This window comes from Myxine glutinosa, chromosome 4 (assembly GCF_964187855.1).
Source record: "Myxine glutinosa chromosome 4, kmMyxGlut1.1, whole genome shotgun sequence".
Lineage (NCBI taxonomy): Eukaryota > Metazoa > Chordata > Myxini > Myxiniformes > Myxinidae > Myxine > Myxine glutinosa.
The window spans coordinates 197,678,330-197,686,993 of NC_136264.1; the positions used below are offsets into that span (position 1 = coordinate 197,678,330).

General features: G+C 42.0%; 1 protein-coding gene across 1 annotated transcript in view; it reads right to left on the reverse strand.

Moving 5' to 3' along the window:
- Positions 1-2,851, reverse strand: part of LOC137425615 (protein Wnt-5b) — a 472,266-nt gene extending 469,415 nt beyond the window's left edge. Inside the window, exon 1 of the mRNA XM_068114220.2 lies at positions 2,841-2,851. The gene's annotated coding sequence lies outside the window, so the exon portion shown is untranslated. The remainder of the gene's footprint in view (positions 1-2,840) is intronic.
- Positions 2,852-8,664: the final 5,813 nt, after the last annotated feature.

Genomic DNA, 8,664 nt, shown 5'->3' on the forward strand with positions numbered 1-8,664 from the left:
CTTTTAACTAACAAACTGACCACAAGTCGGCCATCTTGGATCTGATCTCGAAAAAGAATGACGTGCATATGTGAGACATCATTCATGATCTGTTTCCCAAGTTTTAACAAAATCAGTAAATGCTTGTCCGAGAAATGTTTGAGGACATGTTCAACACAAGTTTTTTTTTAAACTAAAATGGCCGCCAGCTGGCCATCTTTGATCGCATCGTAAAATAAAATGATGTGCTTATGTATACCATCATATAGATCCAAGTATGAACAGAATTGGTCTATACATGACCGATATATGGTTGTGGACGCATGCATGCACAGACGGACGGGGTCCAATAATTCAACAAAACTAAGGAGGAAGAAAGTTCAAATTTACACAACACTTCATTATAACCTACACTTGAGCAGAACAAACATCCACGCAATTCCCCAATGGTACAGTGAATGTCCCAGGTTGTCCCAGAGAATTCAGTAGTCCTGCAAGTCCATCTATAACTGAATTTTTACTTGCAAAATCAAAGATTTTTCAAGTATATTGGTCGGTTGCGTTTGTGGTTCTGTCTGTCTGTTTGTTTGTCTGTTTGTTTGTTTGTCACCGGCCTACAGGTCACAATTCTAAACCGATCGTCACGAAGCTTTACCAATTAGTATAGGTTGTCCCAATTGAGAAGCCTATTGTTTTTGGGGTCAAAAGGTCAACATGGGCCAAAGGTCACCAACATTGCCAAATTTCTAAAATCCTCAATTTTCATCCGATTGACTTGAAATTTGAAGAGGACTTGCATATCTGGTCACTGAATTCAACCACCAAGTATATTTGAGGTCAACATAGGCCAAAAGGTCAGCATAGGCCAAATTTCTAAAATCCTCAATTTTCATCCGATTGATATGAAATTTGAAGAGGACTTGCATATCTGGTCACTGAATTCAACCACCAAGTATATTTGAGGTCAACATAGGCCAAAAGGTCAACATAGGCCAAATTTCTAAAATCCTCAATTTTCATCCGATTGACATGAAATTTGAAAAGGACTTGCATATCTGGTCACTGAATTCAACCACCAAGTATATTTGGGGTCAACATAGGCCAAAAGGTCAACATAGGCCAAATTTCTAAAATCCTCAATTTTCATCCAATTGACTTTAAATTTGAACAGCATTTGCACATTGAGTCACTAAATAGGGAAACTAACTAACTATTTTTGAGGTCAAAATGTCAAAGGTCAACTCAAGGTCAACCTTATAAAATCATCATTTTTCATCTGAAAAATCGTCACTTTTCTTCCTGTTGACCCGAGCTTTGATCAAGATTGTCAATTTTAATCTTGATGAAATGGACAATTTGCTGTATCAATGGATTTTTTTTCTTGGGGGTGGGGGGCAGATTTTGCAAGTATCGTGCTCCGCATGACGTCTTCTTGTTTCGTTGCGTTATTTTGCTGGGCAATGAACTATTTACAACAAAGGTGGCCACAACGACCTCGCATACATCATTTTGGAATATTTCTGGACACGAGGCGTTCGAACCATTTAAATGAACATGTTATTATAACAAACACAATATCACTAATGGTTTCTGAACAAAGCTTTGGAAACAATGAAATGGTCAAAAAATTTGAGAAACATCATTTTTGTTATGAACGAAAATAAAATATCAATAAAGTAAAAAATAGATATATTCATTCTTTTCAAAAATTCTGAAAAATAACATCACATGGTACATTTTTGTTTCCCTTTTTGTTACTACATAAATGACATCAACAGCAAACATGCCTGGTTATCGAATTATCTCAGTCCGTCAAGTCATGTCAGACTTGTGGTAACATTCATGATCAGATTTTCCCAAACATCCCTATCCTGCATTGCTTCCAGAACGAAGCCCTTGCAGAGACAGCTTGGTTTCAGCTTTTACCCCATCCATCAGACACGTACAAGGTCTGCTTCTTCCTCTTCTTCCCCTCAAACATACTCAGCCTTCTTCAAACTGACTTCTTCAGACTTTCATTTTCTGCACATATGATGTTTCCAAAATATGATCGTTTTCGTTTTAGCATGAGTGCTTCCAATGTACATGGTGATCTAATTTCTTGAAGGAGTGATTTGTTGGTTGTTCTTTCATTGTCCATGGAATTTTTAACATTCGTCCCCAACACCACATTTCAAAACTATCAATCTTCTTCCTCTCTTTCTTCTTCCATACATTGCAACTGGAAATACCAGATCATTCCCCAGCCTCCTCTTCATTTGTTTTGTCACATCTTCATCTTTACAGATCCTTGCCAAGCCTGACATTGCTGGTCTCCCCAATTAGCGGTCCCCCTCACCTCACAAAGTTGTATTTGCACCCCGAGTTTGGAGTTTGTATCTTAAAATATGAGGTCGTGCAAGAGAGAGCGGGAGAAAGTGAGAGAGAGAGAGAGAGAGAGAGAGAGAGAGAGAGAGAGAGAGAGAGAGAGAGAGAGAGAGAGAGAGAAAGAGAGAGAGAGGGAGGGAGAGAGAAAGAGAGGGAGAGACAGAGACAGAGAGAGAGAGAGAGAGAGAGAGAGAGAGAGAGAGAGAGAGAGAGAGAGAGAGACAGAGAGACAGAGAGACAGAGAGACAGAGAGATAGACAGAGAGAGAGAGACAGAGAGAGAGAGAGAGAGAGAGAGACAGAGAGAGAGAGAGACAGAGAGAGAGAGAGAGAGAGAGAGAGAGAGAGAGAGATTTTTGCCTTCCATAGGCATAGATATCCATCAGGGTCAGTCATGCCTGGTACTTAGACATAATACATGACATGTGTGTTGTCATTTGTCTTGACACATGCATGAAGACATTTGATAAAGGGTGGGGCCAAAACGTGCCTAACCTGCAAGCTGTTATCAGGCCATTCATCTCTCCATGCTTGCTCGTCCAGTGTCGGGATGTTATCCCTTCCTCTTTCGAGATCCTCTTGCATACTCAAGTTGGACATCAACCTCTCCTGGTCTTTTAATTGCCTGTTAAAGGAAAAAAGTTTTCATCCGTTAAGAAAACACCGTGCATCCGCTTGAAAAGGACAGACAGACATCACAAGATACGTTCAGAACAAAAAAAACAGGCAATAAAAAGTACAATCCATCAGGATAAGAACTCAAATTTTACAGTTCATCTCCAGGATATTGAGTGAAGGTTAATTGGTCTGAATGTCAAAGTAACCATTTTTTGCCCCGACTGCAAACACAAATTATTAGAATATCTTGGTACGTGAGAGTTGCTCACTAAACTAGAGAGCTTCTAGAACATGATACCCCACACAATGTTCAATTATATACAGTATTCATATTTTAATAAAACGATGATGTGAACGATCGTTTAAAAATCCGGAAGTTTAGTGCTATTTAAGTATTCCAGAAGCAATCCCAAACACTACTCGAAAACACCACCCTATTAAACCTTTATTTAAATTGAAGTATTGCAAAACTGGAGGTTCTTGGAAGTATTAGGAAGGTGATTTGTGTTCTACATTGTTCATTAGGTCTGTCTGCGACATAAGGGTGAAAGGTGCGAGGAGAGCTCGGCGGGTGAAGTACCAACCGAGAATGAAGGTGCGGAGGTTGAAAGAGGTGACAGTAAGGGAGGCATTAAAAGAGAGGCTGAGTAGGGTAGAGGATGATGTGGTTGAGCTTGAAAGTGGTTGGATGTCAACGAAAGATAGTCTGTTGTGAGCTGTTGGTGAGGTATGTGGATGGACTAAAGCAAAACATGGTGGTGGGATGATGAAGTTGGAAAGAGGATTGACGAGAAGAGGAAGAAGTTCAAGGAGTGGCAGAAGGCGAAGTGCATGGGGGCAGAAAAGGCAAGCATGAAAGTTATAAGGCAGCTAAGAAGGCTGCAAAGAAAGAGGTAGCAAAGGCGCAGGAGGCATGTAGGAAAATGTTCGGAGAACGCTTGGATTCGGAAGAGGGTCAGAGAGCAGTATTCAGGATTGCAAAGCAGTTAGCGAAAGAGAGGTGTGATGTGATGGGGGGTGAGTTGCTTGAAGGATGAAGTGGGACAAATCGTTGTGGACCCAGATGGAATTAAAGGAAGATGGAAAAGATATATGGAAATGCTGCTGAATGCAGAGAATGAATGGGACGGAAACACCGAGAGTAACCCAGTTTTAGGACCGGCAGAGAAGATAACTGAGAAGGAAGTTGAGGAAGTGATAAAAGCAATGAAGAGTAGAAAAGCAGGAGGGCCGACGGGAGTTGTGGGAGATATGTTGAAGGCAGCAGGAAGTTGGGGTGTGAAGAGAATGACAGAGATCTGTAATCTGGTGGTGAAAGAAGGCCGCATTCCAGTAGATTGGGAACTGAGTACCCTCGTCCCTCTATACAAGGGGAAAGGTGACCCTCTGGAGTGTGGCTCGTACCGAGCGATAAAGTTATTGGAGCATGGAATGAAGGTATGAAAGGGTGTTGGAGAGGAGGATAAGGAAGAAAGTGAAGATCGACGAAATGCAGTTTGGATTTATGCTAGGAAGAGGAACGACAGACGTGCTTTTTATTATGAGGCAGTTGCAGGAGAAGTACATGGAGAAGAGGAAGAAGTTGTTTCTTGGGTTTGTTGATCTGGAGAAAGCATTCGATAGGGTTCCACGCAAAGTAGTGACATGGGCATTGAGAAAGTTAGGAGTGGAGGAATGGAATGGTTGATCAGAGTAGTGATGGCAATGTATGAGAGAGCGCGCACAGCTGTAAGGACGAAGGACGGGAACAGTGGTGAGTTTGAGGTGAAGGTGGGAGTGCATCAGGGGTCAGTACTAAGTCCACTACTATTTGTAGCTGTGATGGAGGTGCTGGCTCAGAACGTAAAGGAGGGTTTACCATGGAAGTTGTTGTATGCAGATGATCTGGTGTTGATTGGGGAGAGTATGGATGGACTGAAGGAGAAGATGAACAAGTGGAAGGAATGTATGGAGCAAAAGGTCTGAAGGTGAATATTGGAAAGACGAAGGTGATGGCAAGTGGTAAAGCATGTGGTGAGGTGGAAAGAACTGGGAAGTGGCCGTGTGCTGTGTGCAGGAAGTGTGTCGGACTGACCTCCATTCAATGTACAATGCACAATGTGCGCTGAGTGGGTTCATCAAAAATGTAGTGGTATGACAACAATAACAATAGGCATTTTAAGGCCATTTTCCCTGCAAGAGCGGGGGTTAGCCTTGCTGTCCCCATGACAATCTTCTCCATTTTGCCCTATTTTCTGCATCTCCCCTTGTTAACCCCCTTGCCCGCATTTCTTCTTCCACCATCTTTAGCCAAGTCTTTCTCGGTCTTCCCCATCCTCTACTTCCTTCTACATTCATTTCCATCACTCTTCTCAACCAGTCACCTTCATCCTTCCTCAACACATGACCAAACCATCTCAAACTGTTTCTCTTCACAGCATCCATCACAGGCTCTATTCCCATCATCTTTCGCAATTCATCATTTGTCTTCCTCTCCATGTGGTATGAGAGGGTCATTAACCAGTGTGGCAGCTACATTCAAGTGTAAGGTGTGCACAGAGGGAGCTGCAGATGGAGGAAATGTTGAGTTGGATCTTGGAGAGTGCGTAAAGCTGGAAGTTGTGAAAACATTTCGTTACCTCGGAGAGATGCTGAATGGAGAAGGTGGATCAGACTCGGCAATGGTTGCTCGAGTGAGATGTGCATGGAAGAAGTTTTGGGAACTCAGTTGTGTGCTGACGAGGAGGGGAGTGTCGTTGAAGCTGAAGGGAAAGGTATAAGCTGCGTGTGAGAAGTGTTATGATTTATGGAAACGAGACATGGGTAATGAACGTAGAGCAGCAACGAAGGCTGGAAATGCGAATGGTTCGGTGGATGTGCGGAGTGTCGTTGAGAGAGAGGAAGACAAATGATTAATTGAGAAAGATGATGGGAATAGAGCCTGTGATTGATGCTGTGAAGAGAAACAGGTTGAGATGGTTTGGTCATGTGTTTAGGAAGGATGAAAGTGACTGGTTGAGAAGAGTGATGGAAATGAAGGTCGAATGAAGTGGAGGACAGGGAAGACCGAGAAAGACTTGGCTAAAGATGGTGGAAGAAGAAATGCGGGCAAGGGGGTTAACAAGGGGAGATGCAGAAAATAGGGCAAAATGGAGAAGATTGTCATGGGGACCGCAAGGCTAACCCCCGCTCTAGCAGGGAAAATGGCCTTAAAAATGGCCTGTTGTGTTGTTGTTTTCGTGTTCAAGTATGTTATTCAAAATTAAATTAAATAAAGATTGTAAAAGTCGTTTTAATAAGTTAATTTCGGGTTTTACCGCCATTTCTCACAGAGTCTATTACATCATTCTATCTAACACGTTACATTCGTTATTCATGCTTGTTGTTTGTGTCCCTTATGACATCCTTGAAAACAGTAAATTTCCTGTTTGGAATGATCTTCAATTTTGTTTGACTGCCAGGCAGGCAGACAATAAAAATATGATATCACTCCTGTCTGGGATTGTGCGATCGGGACAAATCCAAAGCCAAAGTACGTGAAAACAAAATACTTGTGTTGGTTGTGGTTCATGTGCGTAATACTCGTGTTGGATGTGGTTGGTGTGTGTAATACTTGTGTTGGTTGTGGTTCATGTGGATAATACTTGTGTTGGTTGTGGTTCGTGTGAGTAATACTTGTGTTGGTTGTGGTTCGTGTGTGTAATACTTGTGTTGGTTGTGGTTAATGTGTGTAATACTTGTGTTGGTTGTGGTTAATGTGTGTAATACTTGTGTTGGTTGTGGTTCGTGTGCGTAAAACTTGTGTTGGTTGTGGTTCGTGTGTGTAATACTTGTGTTGGTTGTGGTTAATGTGAGTAATACTTGTGTTGGTTGTGGTTCGTGTGTGTAATACTTGTGTTGGTTGTGGTTCGTGTGTGTCATACTTGTGTTGGTTGTGGTTCATGTGTGTAATACTTGTGTTGGATGTGGTTGGTGTGTGTAATACTTGTGTTGGTTGTGGTTCATGTGCGTAATACTCGTGTTGGTTGTGGTTCATGTGGATAATACTTGTGTTGGTTGTGGTTCGTGTGAGTAATACTTGTGTTGGTTGTGGTTCGTGTGTGTAATACTTGTGTTGGTTGTGGTTCGTGTGTGTCATACTTGTGTTGGTTGTGGTTCATGTGTGTAATACTTGTGTTGGTTGTGGTTAATGTGTGTAATACTTGTGTTGGTTGTGGTTCGTGTGCGTAAAACTTGTGTTGGTTGTGGTTATCGTGTGTAATACTTTTGTTGGTTGCGGTTCAAAGATCATAAACTCAAGATCATAAACGGATAAGACAGACGGACGGACAGACATGAACCAATTGCTAAACCCTGCTTTTCACTTCACGTGCGCGGGGTAATCCCTCATACAGCTGCGGTTGTCATAATCCTCATACCAAGACATGGAAGAAGCTCCACTCAAGAACGCAAGGTGTATCGCCACTCGATTGATGAATTCTTGATATCTGTTCAACCCGTAACAAGCTTTGCTCACTGTGATACATCCCCTTCCTCTTTGTTCCACAACCAACAGTGGTACGGAATGCATTGACTTTATATTTTTCATAAATGTTTTTAAAATAATGGAACACAGTAATAACTCCAACGAACGGAACACTGCACAACATGAGTGACATCAGCCTCATGCCATGGAACATCAAGATCAGCTTAACATGAAGAATGAAAATATTACACCTTAGTACCAATAATTGTAACCATTTGTCCTCAAGCTCTCAAAACTCAACTGATTTTGTTGGGAAGTATGGAATTCCCTAAAACTACTAGCTACGCTACAATTTTTGGAAGTGGATTTTGAGCTTTTGGCCCGACAAGTGTTTCTTTGTTTGTGCTGAAGCTAGAGATTAGTAGTGTTCTTTACTTCCAGGTAACCCCATCATGCACATTAATTACAGGTGAAATTCACTTTTGCAAGTGGTGCTTCACAGATACATCGGTAACACCATGTGACTCATCTACCAGAGGCCGAGTCAGAGCGATCGCCTTATCCGATATAATAAATGCAAACGTATTAGCAAGTGTTACTAAAAAGCTGAACAGGACAGCGAAAGAATGCAGGACGTGCGTGGATGGATCGTCACTTGTTATAATCAATATCTATTAAACCGCAGCTCAAAACTATTCCAGATGAACTCCGGCTTGGTGCCTGGAATGCACGTGCGAGGGACAGGCCTGGAAAGGTTGCGCAGAGGTTAGCGTTGGAAGCAGTCAGTCTGCGTGCGAAGGCTGGAACTTCGAGATGAAAAGAAGGAATATGGTAAATAAATTTTGAAAAGGGCAGGTTTGTCCATTAGACAAGAGATGTGGAGGCCCAGTTCAGAGGAGAAAGCTTTTGGTTCCTCGTGCTTGTATCATATTGCCATGCTATTATTTGGTCACTTAACTGAATCGGTCCATTTATCTGACACTTGACATCCATGTTTCATCTGACACGGTCTACGGGGTCATGGAGTCGGGTCAATAGGCGTTCTCTCCAATGCTGGACCCACGTATAGTCAGATCCCTCCAAGCAAGCTGCTTCAATCATAGATGAGTCTTGAATACTTCTTGTACAAATAATATTGTATCCATCAACATAATTTATTTAACAAGCAAAGAGAGTATTTCAAAGAAAAATAAAACCTGTCTCATTTCCAAACTAGATGGTATTCATGGAATACTTACCCTGCGCAGTCAACTTGGT